The sequence below is a fragment of the Macrobrachium nipponense genome, chromosome 44 (assembly GCF_015104395.2).
Source record: "Macrobrachium nipponense isolate FS-2020 chromosome 44, ASM1510439v2, whole genome shotgun sequence".
In the NCBI taxonomy this organism is placed as follows: Eukaryota; Metazoa; Arthropoda; class Malacostraca; order Decapoda; family Palaemonidae; genus Macrobrachium; species Macrobrachium nipponense.
In genome coordinates, this window is record NC_087221.1 from 21,477,337 (window position 1) to 21,495,829 (window position 18,493).

Consider the following 18,493-nt stretch of genomic DNA (forward strand, 5'->3'; position numbering starts at 1 on the left):
TTGGCAGCCGATTGGAGGTTTACAATCATATTCCCCTTCAATCTCATTGGGAGGTCAACTTACAGATTCATCTTCGGCCTCGCTGGGAGGTCGACTTTTAGACTCTTCTTCAGCCTTGCTGGGAGGTCAAATTTCATTTTCTTCTGCTTCGCTGGGAGGTTGACTTTCAGATTCAACCTCAGCTTTGCTGAAGAGGACCGATTTCAGACTCATCTTCAACTTCGCTGATAAATCGAATTTTACATTAGTCTTCGACCTTGCTGGAAGGTAGAATATCATATCCATCTTCAACCTCACTGGGAGGTCGACTTTCAGATTCACATTCAACCTCTCTGGGAGGTAGACTTTCAGCTCTACCTTCAACTCACAGGGAGGTAGACTTTCGTGATCCTTTTCAACCATGATAAAATTATTTTCATTGTATTCCTTAATCTTGCTTGAAGTTGGAGATTCAGACTCCTTTTCAACTTACTGGGAGGTTGACTAGTAGACTCTGGTTCAACCTCCTTAGACGACAGCCTGATAGGTACTTTAACTTCATCCGACTCACTCTGGTTATCACGAGTAGGTTCACATTCAAAGTCACTGGGAAGTACGTTCACTGAATCTCTTGAATTTCTGTAAAAAGTATAATCACCTTCATCCACATTTCGAATCAGATTTGCAGATAATTGCCGTGAATTCTAAAAGTAGATTCGCCGTTTTTTTCGGTGGAACTTTGATTGTCAGAGACTTGTACATAGTCAAATTTAACCTCGGGGACGGCAAGCCTGACTGGTACTTGAATATTTTCAGATTTACTAGGAGTTCCACAGATAGTCACATTTAACATCAGTGGAATGTATAAAAGATTCGCGAGAAGATCCACTAATAGATTAAGATTCTACCTCACCGAGAGATAGAACAGATTCACCAGGAGTTCTACAAACAGAGTCACACTCGGTATCAATGGATTGTCGAAAAGCTCTGCTAAGAGTTTCAATAATAAAATCCCATTCATCCTCGTTGGGATGTAGAGAAGACGCACTAAACTATGCCTCTAATATTTTCAAATTTGGCCTCAGTAAGGGGTAGAACAGACTTACCAAGTTACACAAACAGAGCTACATTCAACCTCAGTGGAAGGTGGAGCAACCCGCTAGACCTTCCACAATTATCAGATTCACAGTCAGCTTCATTTGGGCACAAAATACACTTGGTAGGAGCTTCATTATCAAGTCCATTTTCAGCCTCATTTTGGTTTAGGCCGATTGATATCTGGGAACCTATAAAATCACTGGGAGTTTCACTAATGGGTTCATACTCTCAATCAACTATGATGAAAGATTGATTTACAGATACTGGTACACCTTCATTCTCGTTAGACGTTCTGTAAATAGACTGGCACTCACACTCTAACGGAGCTAGAACGACTTTGCTAGGAGTTAGAATAATAGATTCACATTCATTATTGGTTAGAAGTACATTTATGAATAGCGGTGCACTTCTAGATTCGCTAGGAGTTCCGCTGATAGATGTGCCTACACCATCACATCGAGTTTGATGAACAATCCAATCGTAGCCATTTTCTGCTATGATGAAGTTCTCACTCGCTACTGAGTCGTTACTCGTTAGTCCTTCTTGAAGGTCGCGAAAACACTGACGAAAACCTTTTTCTCTGGAACTGACCAAAGGTCGTGTCTTTGAGGCAATAATGTTTTTGGGGGATGGGCCACTTCCTATTGGTCCCTTTCAAATAAGAACCACCCCCAATTCTTTATAGAGTTCATCCTACAATTGTGTACATAGTAATTCCACATTCCACAATTCCTTGAATTTTTCTTTTAGACGCAAACGTAGTTTAAGGTACGTGCAAAATCCTTTTAAAAACAAAATTTATTTTGATATTACAAATAAATTCAAACTTCATAACTTTTACTAACCTTATATTCCGCTACTTCATACGTTATGTTATATAAACTACACTGATAGTGATTAGTAATAAGTGGTACGAGCACCAACCTGAAGGAGTGATAGAAAACGATCACGCAAAGATCCTCTGGGACTATGGTATCAGAACGGATAGGGTGATACGTGCAAACAGACCAGACGTGACGTTGATTGACAAAGTCAAGAAGAAAGTATCACTCATTGATGTCGCAATACCATGGGACACCAGAGTTGAAGAGAAAGAGAGGGAAAAAATGGATACGTATCAAGATCTGAAAAAAAAAAAAAAAAAAAAACAACAATAATAATAATAATAATAATAATAATAATAATAATAATATTGTTTCTCGTATCTTTCTGCAATACTTTTTTCATTTCTTATAAAAGGTCTCTAATTTAATCTTAACAGATTCATTCCTTTTTCAATAGAGTATTATACCACTTTGATTTATATATATATATATATATATATATATATATATATATATATATATATATATATATATGTGTGTGTGTGTGTGTGTGTGTGTGTGTGTGTATATATATATATATATATATATATATATATATATATATATATATATATATATATAAAGGTTTTTTGCCACGAAGGAAAAAATGAAAAAGGCGAGATAGCCAAGTACTTTCGGTCCTGTTCAGACCCTTTACTGAGGCAAACTGATTTTACAAAGAACAACATAGTCAAAGAAGGCTTAATATACAAACTGACACTACCAGATTAGCCATTGGGGCGATTTTCACTCTACAGAAAGGAGGAGTCGCCAGAAGCTAGCCACAACTTGAAGGATACCCGCAGTAAACAAGTGATTCTTCCAGAAAACAGTACATTTTGAAAAAAACACGGGAGCATATACAATTTAATATCATCAATTTTTACACAATTTTTCCCAACAAAAATTATTATTTGTAGCTCGATATATGTATATGAATCACGGTAATGTGTAATGTATATATATATATATATATATATATATATATATATATATATATATATATATATAAATAAAGAAAAAAACATCCGGGGATCATGTCAAGATTAGGGAACCCATTATTTTTCAAGACAATATTATGCCACTGATATATATATATATATATATATATATATATATATATATATATATATATATATATATATATATAGCAGGAAGGCTCTAAATAAATAATGTTATAGAAACAGATTCGACGAGGGTATAAATGAAAGTAAATTGCTGTACGCCCAGGTAATGAAACCAACTAATACTTGAAGCTCTAAAACCATAAAACCATTAGACATGCCTATTATTTTAATAATACTTTCTTATATATTTTGTTTTTTCATACTAGACGCTTGTGCAAAATCGAACACATTATTTAAGTCTTTTTATTACAATTGCCTGTGAAGGAATACAATATACTTTAAATTTCCACCATATTTCTTGTATATGAAATTGATTATTGTAATATTTTTCAAACACTTTTATTTAATAAACCAGGCTAAGCATGACATATGGGATGGTCCTAAGTCGAGGTGCAATCAGAAACTGTATAAAAAGCCATAACAATATTTATTTAAAAAAAAAACTCACAGTTCACCGTTTAACACTCTTAAAGCATTTTGAAAATGAACATTAACAGATGAACAATTGACTTTCATATGACTTCAAATTAAATCCTTCGTGGGTAAAGGTTGGAGAGGACCTCTACTCCAGAAGCTGAAAACAGAAACAAAAGCCATATATAAACAAAAAAATTTACATACATTTAACACAGCACTAATTCTCAATGACTGGCTATAACAGATTAACATTGTACAATAATATAAATGGCTTCAAAACTATATTTTTGAAATAAAGTAAACAAATACAAAGACCACCCTCACCTCCACCCTGTGCGAGTCTCAGCCGTGAACTAAGGCAGCGGCTACGAAAAGAAAGATGGCGAATGGGGATGACGACGACAAAATGACATTAGAACTAAAACATTATTGGAACAATATAAAAATAGGAAAAAAAAAATAATTTTTACAATTATTCTTGAAAAATGTAATTCCTGTTTTCCATATATATAATTTATCAGTCATGTCTGCCCCTTTTTAATTATTGAACTGAATTAAACCTCCTTTTGTAAATATTGGTATGACGAATATCCATTTAATGTTTAAAGCATGCTTTAATGAATCTATCGGATGGCGTCTCCGGGTGCCGGCACTCGGACATCTTTTGAGCAGGTCTGGTCTGGCCCAATTCTAGATTTTCTAGCGTATTCCGTCTGATCGGAACATTTGAAGAGCGATTAATCGACTTTCTCCCAAGGCCAACAGAATTGTGTTAAAATTCTGTTGGCCTTGGAGCATAGTAGGTACTTTCCTCATTAGGCGATTCAGCAAATGCAGCCTTCCTTGTTTTTCTTTAAAACAGGATTTTAGTTGAGAAACATATTTAGTTATAATAAAGGAAAAGTGTAAATAATTTCTGCGATAGCGATAATCACCATACGAAAATATTAATTAACACAAGGTGAGTAGGAAAGCTATTACATTTTTGGGTCAGTATTTCTGGACGAAGGACGAAGGAGAGGGTATCCACAATCCGCGAGTTGACCTTCAAAGGATGGAAAATTGTCCACCGTACTTTGCTACAACTGAATCGAGTGGGAAGGCGGAGCTAAAACAGATTAATACAGCGATGTCAAATTTCATGTCTGAGAGCATATGTTTGTTTATCTATAGAGCGATCCTTCTAACCGGCCCTTGACTCATGCATCCGAGAGATTAGCAAGGAGGACTAAATACCGGCCATGATCCAAGCGTCCTGGCTACCGTTGTACTCAAGGTCTAGTACATTTTAGACTTTGGTTGTATGTACTCTTGTTATTGGCTTATTTCGAATTTTGTTAAATTCTGCTGTATTGTGCGAATTGTTTTCCAGCCACCCTTGTCGTGATGGACGACTCTACCCTTCTAATCCATGACCTTGGTCTAAGACTTTCAATTATAAAATGCTTAGCATTTTTAGTCTCATATACAGTCTGTTCATCTATTAATTGACATTTTGTTATGGCTATTCATATTAGGTCTATGTTCTATATATATATATATATATATATACTATATATATAGATATAATTATAAATATATATATAAGTAAAATATATAAAAATATAATATATATAATATATATATTTAATATATATAGATATATATAATATATATATATATATATATATATATATTATATTCCATATATATATCTAAAGATATATATATATATTATATATAATATTATATATATATATAGTATAATATATATATATATAATATATCTATATAATATCTATATATATATATGTTATACGATCACAAATAACACGTGAAGATATTATATCAAGAGCCAGTAGGCTGTTTGATTGTTCTGTATTATTACTCTTTTGTTTTTATGTTTACCTTTGATATTTCGAAGCTGTTTTTCATTCTTTTATATATTGTACCCTGATGAGGTGTATCAAGAATACACGAAAGCGCTAGGTACTTCTGTTTTAGATTTTTCCTGCTGGCTCTTGATATATATATATATATATATATATATATATATATATATATATATATATAATATATATATATATATATATATATATATATATATGCTTAAAAAATCACAGTAGATACACGTGACTTCATTAAATAAGCGAATACCACAGGAAAATGATAGGCAGAAATCCTTTTCTGCCTATCATTTCCTGTGTTATTCTCTCATATATATATATATATATATATATATATATATATGATATATATATATATATATATATATATATATATATATATATATATATAATATATATAGATAATATATAATATATATATATATATATATATATATATATATATATATATATATATATAACATATATATATATATATATCATATATATATATATATATAATATACATATATAGATATATATATATATATATATATATATATATATATATATATATATATATATACATTTATAGTGTGTGTATGCGTATGTGTATACATATATACTGAGAGACAGGAAAGAGAGAGAGAGAGAGAGAGAGAGAGAGAGAGAGAGAGAGAGAGAGAGAGAGAGAGAGAGAGAGAGAGAGAGAGAGAGAGATAAAGGTTTTAATGTTCACAACATAATGAAAATATATATGTCCTGATATTTTAGTTTTATTTGTAAAATTGTTACGCATATAGTACATTAATTATATATATACATAAGAATATCTTATGTTTTTTATAGTTAAGGAAAGTTAAATAATATTTGATATTCAATTTTTATATATTTCAAATACAATATGGTTCTTTCACTCACTGCTGCTGTAGCAGTCACACGATCCATCAGTCTTAAAATGACAGTTAATGGACTGGCGTTTATTTTTCCTGCTCGAGTAATAAAAAGGAATTGAAAGAATATTTAGTTGAAAGATAATTTCTGGGATAAAACTGTTTAGAAGTTCTTTCAGAATTCTAGTTCAGTAAAATTTATGTACCGTAGATTTTGTACATTAGACACCACCGTATTAATCTACTTTAGTTCCGCACTGCCGCTGGAATTTGGTCCAAATAACAATTGGTTTAAGAAAAGAAATAAAAGGTGGGACTGTTCTCACTGACGCGTGGTCATGGCACGCAGGAATCGGCCAGTCGTTGATTGGCTACCGCGAGTCACGTGACTGGGTAAAAATGGGTGAATTGGACGGAAGAAAACTGAATGTAACTTCCCTGAAAGAATCCCTTGAAAATGAATAAGATCAGAATAACGCACTATCTGGAAAAAGCCGCCAACAAGTAACAAGATGGGTGGAGTTAACTTTAGATAGAAACTAACCCTCCACAAGGATTCTGGGCGGAGCATTACTCAACTGACCAATAGGAAACTACTGCTCTTGAATACATCCTCAGACGAACGAACCCAAGGTCTAGACCTTGAACGAACCATTCCACTAGAGTTGAGACTAGTGGTAGTGAGTGCCCTTCCGAAGCCCAAGCGGTAGACAGTCGACTCTTTGATGCTAATGGCATCAAACGCCATCCTTCTCATCAATTTGTTGCTGCAGTTCTTCAGCTGGTTTTTCTACTACCTAAGAAGGCCATCCGTTGATGACGTGGTAAGCTTAGCGTCTGATTCTTGCGACAGCGACACTGACCAAGACAGTGAGTCTGAGCAGTACAGTGAATCTGAGCAGTACAATGAGTCTGAGCAGTACAGTGAGTCTGAGCAGTACAGTGAATATGAGCTGTACAGTGAGTCTGAAATAGACAGCGAATATGAAGTGGACAGTGGTGTAGGAGAGGAGAGCGAAATAAATGACAGAGAGGATAATGAGGTCAACTTTTGTGTCCGGTGGGAGAATCTGAAGTTTTGGATTCGAATCGCGAACCTTTGAAGAAAAGACCAACGAAGAAAACAGCTGACAGACGCCGACAAAAACATCCTCCCGACGATCGTCGAGTTCTTCGACACTTTGGGCAAACTGCTGCAGGAGCTGCCCTTCAACCTTAGAAGCTCGGGACGCTGCCGAGTGAGCGACGTCCAGACCCTCGTCAGATATAGGATGGCTGTGAAAAATGGACAGCCATTTACCTGCAGCGTCGACGGAGGCGTCCTGTCGCCAGAAGGCGACCTGAAAGTCTTCTACATGGTGCATCGTAGAACCGGCAGTAACCTCATATTAAAATGAGGATAACCAAGAAGATTTTGGGATTATGTTGGTGTATGTGTTTACTCTGAAAGTCAGTGCTGTCCAAGGATACAAAATTTGTCAAGCACCCCCCCCACCCCCCCACCCCCGTCCCGTATCCTGATTCCTATGATGACATGATTTTCGATTTTTTGTTCACCTATGAGCAGATTTGTTTGCTGACTTTGTATTCATGTGTACATACGTATAGCATTTATAGACAGGGGATTTTATCGTGATTCAATTAATTGTCCATTATTGTATAATACTGGTGTCAAATATATTGATGCCTATAATTGTACTTAAATACCTATTCTAGTAAAACCTGCGTATCATTATACTCAAGTTATTCGTTATTAAATGTAAATCTTGAAAATATACCAACATATTGAATAAAATGTTATAAAATGTGCCAAGTCTCTACTACATTTTTTACCTTATTTTTGTTTATATTGATTATGCCCGCCATCAATAAATCTTCGTTAGAGATCATAAGTAGATTGCGTGGTAAAGCCTCAAGATGGGAAATAAAAAATATCGGATAAGAATGCATTATATATTTTCTATTTGCTTTTTTATCATTCTAAGTTTCTATGTGTGTGGGATGAAGACTAACTACTTTATAAAAAATGATATATTTGTATAATCAATAGACTGATTTTGACCTGCATATAATTTTGAAAGATCTATTAAGATTCATCATACAAGTAAATTTCTTGTACAGTTTCATGTAAATCTTAACTTTATGAATGAAATAGTCAAATTTGAGAAAAATATTCCATGTTTCTCTCGTAACAAAATAAAATGCAACATGCCACTATATTGGGCCAGGTGAATTAAACATAAAAGTAAAAAATAAACTTAGAGGGTATACCAACTTTGCTGTGCAAAATATGTTGGAGTTTTAATTTTCACTTTGTTTCGAGAAATTGCATGCAATAAGTAGATAATATTCCTAAAGAGTACAAGACCTTAACTTAGTGTGGAGTTAAAGTTGTTTACTTTTTTACGGGATCTTGTACATTGAATAGAAAGAATGAAGCCGATGTTCATATTTTCCTACACTGGGAGACCAAATGGTACTTATTTACAAAAATCTCTGGAATTGGAATAATATAAAGCATCGTGCCTTTTTTTATTTTATTTAATATGCATCTAAACGCGGAAGTGTCTTTAGCCCTTACGCTGTGGAATTTATTTTGACACTCCCAGATAAGTGCACACATGACAAGGCTTCCAGTTTAAAAAAAAAAAAAAAAAAAATACTTCGTCTCTAAGCAATATGTTTTGAGGATTGAACTTGATGTAGTTTGGGTAAGAAAATTGTTGAAACGAGGATAAAGTAAAAAAAAAAAAAAAAAATTAAAATTCATTGGATTCTGAGAGTTTTGTTAGCGGGCGAAGTATTTATACACTATTTATGATATGTTCGTGTTCCACATTTGCAACACGTACATTCAAGGTGTAAATGCAATACTTGAAAATATATACATGATAATACAGATAACTCTCAAAGAAAACTCATAATCACATGAGTTAATAAAATGGAAAATTAATCCACAATAGTATGTCTGTTTGATTTTATTCAAAATAGAAAGTTGTGTTTTGAATAAAATCGAAACAGGCATGCTATTGTGGATTTACTTTTCCACAAATATCTTTTATTAGTGATACTAAGCATCCTTTCTCTAGATCATCAATTTGATAACTAATATGACGCTATTTTGACTAAAATAACTTTCAATGGTAGGTTTGTCAACTAGCTGCATTTCAACAAAAGCTTGTAGATCCATGGAAATTCTGTCCACTGGTGATACCTTGATCTATTTTAGGTAAAGATGCTTTTAAGCTATTACAGGATAGAAATATTTATTTTGGTTCTTTTACCTAAATGATCATCTATCTATTTCTTCAGGAAATTATTTAGCAAAGCATTTATAAGGGTCAAGTTTTCATATCCAATTACCTTATGAGAGTCGGTACAATTCATTGTATTACCCTTTTGTTTGGGATTATTATCATCTGATGATATGCAAGTAATAAAGTTGGTCTGGATTAAGAGTTATGTGAAAGCCATAACGACGAGTCTCCTCGGTTGTTTGACACTTTCATGGATTAGGTGATGCATAAATCGGAAACAGTTTAGAATTTTCCAAGAGAAACTTTATGAAATTCCGAAAAACACGGAAAGAAAAATGTCGGAGGAGAGGAATATAAGCTGAAGCGTAGGTTCTGTCAATACAGATTCCGAAATGAATCTGCAACTCCTACTGCCTCGGCCTATAGCAGCGATTTTCGGTGATCTTTAGCACAGTGGAACCTCGGTGGAATCCGTCAAAATGGATCAAGTTCTGGAAACCGCCTTTGGAATCCAGAATTTGCTTTTGGTTGCAGTTTATGGATTGGCTAGCGCTGTAACAGGCAACATACTGGACAACATTAAAGGTGCGTCCACACGGTCGAACAATGTCCGACGGACAAACATTGTTACAAGTCAACAATTGTCTGCCGGTCTTTCTCTTGTGAGCAGAGTAAAAGCAGAGGTATACAACGTCATCTGGTGCCACTGTTTGTTGCCAAATCTACTTCCATCTTTTCAACGATTATGACGTCATCCTGCTTCGCCTGTGATATGGTAAAAATATTTGTCTATCGGACATTGTTCGACCGTGTGGACGCACCTTAAGACGCAGAAAATCGATGAAGATTATTTCAATGGAAAAATTCAAGCACAGTAGGGAGTAGGTCGACTCGAAAGAGAAGAGAGGAAGAATCTGACACAGCTGAGTGTCAACTAAAACCAAAAGGGTTATGATGATCTGGATTCTGCACGATGCTCTCCGAGAAAATAGAATACAAGAAAAGGAGGAGACGCAGGGAAAAGAAAAAGGAGATACAATCGCACGAAGGACGGTTCAGCAGGCAGAAGATGGAACAGCAACTCTTGGAGGACAAAATCCTTTTGCTCGAGAACGAAAAGCAGCTGATGCGGAAGAAAATGGCGGCACAGGAAGATGCACGAAATATGTTGGAAGATGCGAGAGTGAGGATGAAAGCAGATGAAAAATTAAGAACGCTGCGCTGTTTAAGAGCTAAGTTATAGCCTAGCCTGAACAACAAAGCTCATTGTCAACTTCGTCAAAATGAAAGTATAGTGCGGTGGTGCCTCTTCTTCGATGTCCTTTTAATCCTACATCTGTCAAGAGAAGCCGATCACCTTTGGGAATATCTAATCTCGTCTTAAATTGACCTTGTAAATCCTGGATTAACCTGACTTCAAGCTCTCATTGTTTGCACCTGTTATCAAGCACGTTTATTATAATAGAAAGTTCTGAATGAAGGTTTGTTGTTCCCCTTAAATTTTAGATAAAAAAAAATTCCATTTATGAAATGATAAATGCAAGAAATTTGGAAACCTATTTATATTTCGATCAGGAAAAGCAATGAATTTATTTAAAATCGAAGTACGAGGAGACATTACTTATGAAAAATCCTCGTCAGAGGATGCTAAATAGATAACAAAAGAATCAATATATTTATCAATGCAAACTTCTCTTGAAGTGTCATCTCTTTGTAGATCTTCGACTTGTCTCACATCATTACCCCAGTTGTCAGAAGATAATCTAACTACAAGTAAGCGCCTCAGTGGCGTGGTCGATATAGTGTAGGCCTGTCACCTCGGTGGCCATGAGTTCGATTCTCTGTCATTCCATTGGGGGGATTAGAGATGTGTACTTCTGGTGATAGAAGTTTATTCTCGACGTGGTTTGGAAGTCACGTAAAGCCGTTTGTCCAGTTGCTGAATGACCGCTGGTTCCATGCAACGTAAAAACACCATATAAACAAACAAACGAATCTCTCTCTCTCTCTCTCTCTCTCTCTCTCTCTCTCTCTCTCTCTCTCCAGTCACGTGATCTGAGAAGGAGATGGAAGGAATCAGCTGACTAAGCCTTTCTAGGCTGGAACAAGGACAGGAATCCATTATAAAGAGAAAACTTGAAAAATACATTTTTTTGAAAGTGGTAAATTACACTTCCAATTATCTTTCGACTCTGTGTGTTGTGTGTTTATTTCTTGGTTAAGTGTGATGTTTACCACGGAAACAAGGTGTATATACACACATATATGTGCGTGTTTGTGTTTATGTGGATGTATATATGTACACGTAGTTTCAGTGGTAAACATCACGTTTAACCAAGAAATAAACACACTGAGAGCAAAAATAATTGAAGTGTAGTTCACCACATTCTAAAAAATACATTTCTAATATTTTCTCTCTATATTTATTCTAGATTTCTAACTCTCTCCCAGTTTATGAGTCTCACTCTGCAGACTCCTCCCATTTCCTTCTCAGATCATGTGACTAGCGCCACCCTGACAACGCGTACCATTGAGCTGGTGTTTGTAAACAAAGGGCCGGTGATGACCGTATGGTTTGTATTCTAGATCCTCCGTCGTTCTTCAAACGCTTGGAAACGTTACGGGGACAAATTTCACCACAGACAAATATAATTATACCTTATATTTAAATAAGGTTCTTAACTCCAATAACACGGAAGTTGACAATCATAATATAAGGAAAAAGAAGTTGTTTAGATTTACACGTGTAACATTTATTTCATAACACATCATACATAGATTTGAATAGGTGAAATTAATATAAAATTATCATGCACGAATGAGAACAGAACATTGTATCATATTGTATAAATTATTTTGAAGCTTTAATGGCTATTGTGTTGTGAGAATTTGCTTGTGGTGGGATAGGTGGCATGGGAGTTGGCAAACAAATTGCCCAAGGGTAGGTTAAGACGGTTGTAGAGACCTTGAGTATGGAGAAGAACCGATATAGTGAGGGGACCAGTTCATCTTGGTGACTTCAACGTGTACATAAGAATGAATCTTATTGGCAATTCATTCTTTTCCTTACCAGATATTAGGATATTCTAGAGTACGAATTTTGGATATTAACCCGGTATGTACCCACCTTTGCGGAGTGTTCATTACAAGCTCTTTGAGGGGTTAACCGTTAAAACACAAACAAATACCTAAAAATCATAAAGAAAAAAATACCGCCTTTTGTTGTTTGTCTTTATGATATTTACAGCCTTTTATTTATGTTTTTTTACGGTAATCCGCAAGGGGCTAGTGCTAAACAAGCCGCAAAAGTGGATATATAACGGTTTAATACCGAATTTTGTATTTTGATTATAACACGTAGCGATGTAAATGAATCGGGGAAAATAGCAACAAGAAAATAAATTTAAATATTCATAGGAGATGGAGTAAACTTCATATAAATCATAAGTAAATTCTGGATATGAGAAAAAATATTATTAATAAATCTACAAAATAAGATTTGACAGATGAATAATTTCTGTGAGTTTTATACGAGTGTATTGCTCACTACAGTTATGTAATTGCTCTTAACGGGTAAAACAGGCTTTACCCTCGTAAGATAACCGACTACTATTTTCAAATGCGCTGATACAACTGAACACAGGCAATTGAGTACAATAGTATGGAATAGGTCTTTTCCTCTTGGCTAACGAGGCATAGAGAATTAGATGTAAGCTCGTTTTTAACTTTCCAAGTTTCCAGTGCAGTTATGCAGTATCGTCCCGTTTGTTCGAGTGAATGGTTTTGTCCGTAACAAAAGCGATATTGCCATCTTCATTTATGTATTGGAAGTTCTTAGTGTAAATTAGATTTGAATCTTTGGGTGTACTTATCGTTATCGAAAGACTGCTTTTAACCATATGTTGGTTTTTATTTTATTTTTTTTTTAATTTAGGGAAGTTTCAGGTACGTCATTCGGGTTAAGTAAGATGGGACTATACACTTCCTGAGAGATTTATTTTCGGTAAATTTGAAGTGATTCTACTCGTAGTTGGTCGTGTTTTTTTTAGTATGAAAAATCGTTTTCACGCTCGTTCAGTCTTGTCTTGATATTGTAAGTAGCAAAGCAATCGTGATGATAAACTAATTGTAATTCCAATTTTAATGCTCTCTCGAATAGGGGAAACATACTACCAATGTAATTCGATACGTGAATGATAGATAATCAGTAGCTCCAACAATAACGAACACACATCAAAGTTTCCACATCAGTCAAGCAAAGTCGAAGGTAAGTTGTTCTTGTTTGAAGTTTGAGGTCAGAAGTTATTTTACATTCATTTTTATAATGCTGTGTCAGCTACGGCACTTAAACGTACGCATGTTCCAAAAGTTTGGTAATTTTTTTTTATGTAAAATGTCCAATGTACGTACGATATACGTTATTCTTTAATTACAATATTGTGTTTAGGAGTTTTCATGTGACAATATTCCACAAATTGCTTTCATATACAGCAACTGAAAATAAACTCAAATAACTCTACATAATTATTCAAATGTTCAGCGTCCAATAATTATCTTATATTCCAAAACATTAATTTGCCATCAGAGATAATAATTAATATGCATCTCAGATAATATTCGGACTAACCGACCGTAAGTGGTAAAAGGAATGACATCTTACACAACTGAGCCAGCTTTTTAGTTTACTCAGGGAGTAAGCCTACAAACGACTTTGTTGTTATTATTGTTGGAGGGGACGGGTGGGGGGGGGGGGGGGCGTGGTAGGAAAGCTTAAAAACATAAAGCGTAGTCATTTTGATAATCTTAGGTAATATTAAATCTTACGGAGTTTAGAAATTGTTGTTTGCGCCGTGTACTGAATTAGAGGATATTCACGTGTAGTTTTCAATACTCTGGGTATTTGAGAAATAATAATTGACATTTTTCAAGCGACTGATGCAGTAGACGCATTTCATTGATTTTAAATAAAATATATACACGACATATTTTCTAAGCAAGTGTAAATAGAAAGGGTCTGTTTAATGACTGTATTGAAAATTGTTAATGGGGCTCAAGGATTTTTTTAACGCTCGATAGTCATTTACATAAACAGTGGATTTTTTTTTTTTTTTTTTTTTTTTTTTGCTTACCGGTCAGTCTTTTTATAATACCTTTCGTTTTAACTGAAAAAGATAGTACCATATTATTACAAAATCCACAATTATATTTAAAATATATTTCTATATAAAAACCAAGACTATCGAACACCTGAACGGTGTTCCTCATCTGGTGAGGATCGAAAGTCTTTTTTACATAGAAATATGTTTTAATATATAATTGTGGATTTTTTAACAATTTGTTTTCACGAGACTGTGAATTTATTAACAATAGTACCATATTTCAGTGAGGCTGTTTCAGTAGTGCAGCTTACTTCCCTTGTCCAAATTTTGCTAACCATATATTTCCACATTTTCGTAATGCCAGTGACTAATGAGTGATTTATTTTTTAAAAAGCTAAAAACCATTGTTCTGCAATGTTGGCAAAACAGATGTAGGAGTTACATCAAGTGTCATGTAAATGTCTTTATTTATTTTTGTTTAAGCTGTTTGTGATTGGGTCCCATGATAAATTTAAAGAAGGATATTTTCAATGTTTATTAATAATAAAATTATGAAAACCAACGATTGATAATAAAAAATGTATAACCAGCGATTGATAACATTTTTATAACCAGCAATTGATAATACAGTTATAACCAGCAATGAGATACTGAATTTATTTTTTACAGTACTTTCCAAATTTTGCAAGCCAAAGATTTCACATTTTTTTTTTTATATATTAGCGATTTATTTTTTATTTTTTAGTAAAGCTAAAAAGGATTTTTCAGCATTGTTGGATATAAGAATTGCATCTAGTGTCACGAAAGCGCATTATTTTCTTTACGAATGGGTTCTAATTGGATCCCATGATAATTTTAGAAATGGATAATCATATTACTTGCCAGTAAGAAATTTATTTCAATCTGGAATGAAGTCAATGTTTACACAGTACTTTCCAAATAATAGTCGTCCCCCCCCCTCCCCCACCCCTTCAATCAATGAAGGTATCTGATCTGAGGCTGTAAACCAATTAAGGTGGACAAGAAGCAAAAGGCATGTGTGGTACAGTGCCCGGCATTTTGTTTACATTGATATGGGATATCGGTTGGCGCCTTCCGTATAGCGCGCTGATTGGCTCACTTGCTCTTTTGATACAACCACGGACTTTTAAATATAGTCCGAGTATATTTAAAGGACCTTGGATACAACTTTGGATATATTAGAAAGTAGTTGAATATGGCCCATAAAAATGGCGAATTTCACCGCAGAAATAAATCATTTTTCAACAAATTATTGCTTGAAAACAGTTCGTAGGATCTGTGACTCCATTCTTGTGGATTGTTGCGACCAATAATATTTTTAACAAGAACAATTTACTTCTTTCTTATTAAGAGGCTGATATATATATATATATAATATATATATATATATATATAATATATATATATATATATATATATATATATATATATATATATATATTATATATATAATGTAGGAAGCCCACTAATATTTGGACAAAATATTAAGTCTTTACTTAAGCATTTATAGAGTAAATTCTCTCCCTCTTTCAGAAAGAGGGAGAGAATGTGCTCTCCGAAAACTTAAATAAAAACTTTAAATTTTGCCCAAATTTTAGGGGCTTCCCACAATATAATATTCTAGTACACGGATGCAGTGTTTAACTTTGCTAATATATTATATATATATATATATATATATATATATATATTATATATATAAATCATATAAATTATATATATAGTATATATATGTTTATATCTATATATATATATATACATATATCATATATATATGTATATATATATATATATATATACATATATAGATACAGATATATTACATATATACATAGATATAGTATAGATATGATATATATATATATATATATATATACATATATATATACATATATACATATATATATATATATATATATATATATATATATATATATATATATATATATATATATATATATATATGTATATATATATATATATATCTATATCTATATATCTATATATCTATATATCTATATATCTATTCCTCTGTAAAGTACAATCAATTTCGTAATTCTGTGATGTTTTAGGGCGTAAACTGGAACCTGTAACTGTAAAAGTAATTAGAAAAATTTATAGGTAACCCATTTTCTTTCCGGCTAATTTTTTTTTAAGTAAATAACTACTGAATCGTACAGACGTGATCTTGGGATAAGAGTAAAGTACTGACAGATCAAGTCTTCATCTGAGACCGTTCTGGAGTAAAAGTACTGCAAGACTGCACGGAATTCGTATTTGTAATTGTGACTACTTCTCGTTTACGTTTTTACGTGTGATTACAAGGTTCTCAGGAGATCTATACTTACGATCATAATTTAAGCACATATGATGATATGCTAACGTAATTTTTTTATCATATATTTAAAATTATGGAAAGTTTATCCACATTCCCACGTTATCCGTCATTTTTTATTTATTTTTTAGGGCATTACTGACATCATCAAGTAATTTAGGCGTTCCTCCATAGGCCAAAGGTATCATCGTTCTGCTTTTTTTTCTTAGGATATTATTAACTTATTAAAATAATCTAAGACTCATTTCTAGAGCGTTGTGAACAATTATGTATCGTTTAAGAAACCTATTAAAGCAATTAGAAAAACAATGCTTCTTTTGTTTGCAATACGCAGTGTAAAGGATTTTCTTTTTAGTATACAATCCAATGCTAATAAAATATTGTACATGAATTAACAATTCACGATTCCAGCCATTATGTTTCTTAAGGAAACACCACACAATGAATACAGTTATGTAATAAATAAATAAAATATATATAATATATATATAATATATAATATTTTTAATTAAGTTATATATATACATATACACATATATATACTGAAATATAGGTTGGAAAAAATTATGGTAACAAGTCCAGTACAAGGCATGCACGCGCCTGCACGCACGCACATACATACATACATACTACATACATACATACATACATACATATACATGTAAAACTTAATCACGAAAATGTGGAACGTGATGAATATATACAAATAAAGGTAGAAGCCTTCGTGGCTTTGAGTCTTTCAGAGATCTTTCTAAGTACGAATCAAATATTAAGTCAGTTCTTGAGAACCCTTTTGTTATTGAACCTACAAATTCCAGAAATTAAGTACACAAGTCATGGAACGTTTTTGCAACCTGAAGTTTTCCACGACATCTCACACACACGCGCACACGCACACACCCACACACACACACACACACACACACACACACACACACATATATATATATATATATATATATATATATTATATATATATGTATATTATGTATATATATGTGTATATATTATATATATATATATATATATATATATATATATATATATGTGTGTGTGTGTGTGTGTGTGTGTGTGTGTGTGTATCTAATCAGCCCGTGAAGATTTGGGTATTCAGTAAACAGTCTCTCTCTCTCTCTCTCTCTCTCTCTCTCTCTCTCTCTCTCTCTCTCTCTGGAACCGGGAACTTTTTCCACGTTCCATTCATCAAGTTCCATAGGATTTCGCAGGAAACAGTGATTGATTTATAATATTTACATTCAAATGCGAGCACAAGAAGAATGCACATATTATATTATCCAGTGTTGTACCAATGTCAAATCTAGAGATATGGAATTTCCATCTATTTTCTCCCTTTCTTTCTTAGATGTGAACCACGGTCTATCTGGACCGTGATGTGAACATACTCAGATCAAAATTGGAAGTGGGTGACGCGATCTACGACTGTTTGTCTATCAGGTGGTGGGGGGGGGGGGGGGTTCTCTTGTGCATAAAATGTACCCTCAGTTACTCACTGGGATTTTGAAGTAGACTTCTTCCTTT

The 18,493-nt window shown here is 33.4% G+C and overlaps 1 protein-coding gene across 3 annotated transcripts in view; it reads left to right on the top strand.

Moving 5' to 3' along the window:
- Nucleotides 1–18,493, top strand: part of LOC135204085 (glycine receptor subunit alpha-2-like) — a 161,498-nt gene that overhangs the window by 81,453 nt on the left and 61,552 nt on the right. The window contains exon 1 of one of the 3 annotated variants that reach the window (XM_064234080.1): nt 13,656–13,766. The exons of the other annotated variants lie outside the window; for them this stretch is intronic. The gene's annotated coding sequence lies outside the window, so the exon portion shown is untranslated. Of the gene's footprint in view, nt 1–13,655; nt 13,767–18,493 lie in introns of those variants that run through there. 3 annotated transcript variants of the gene reach the window in all.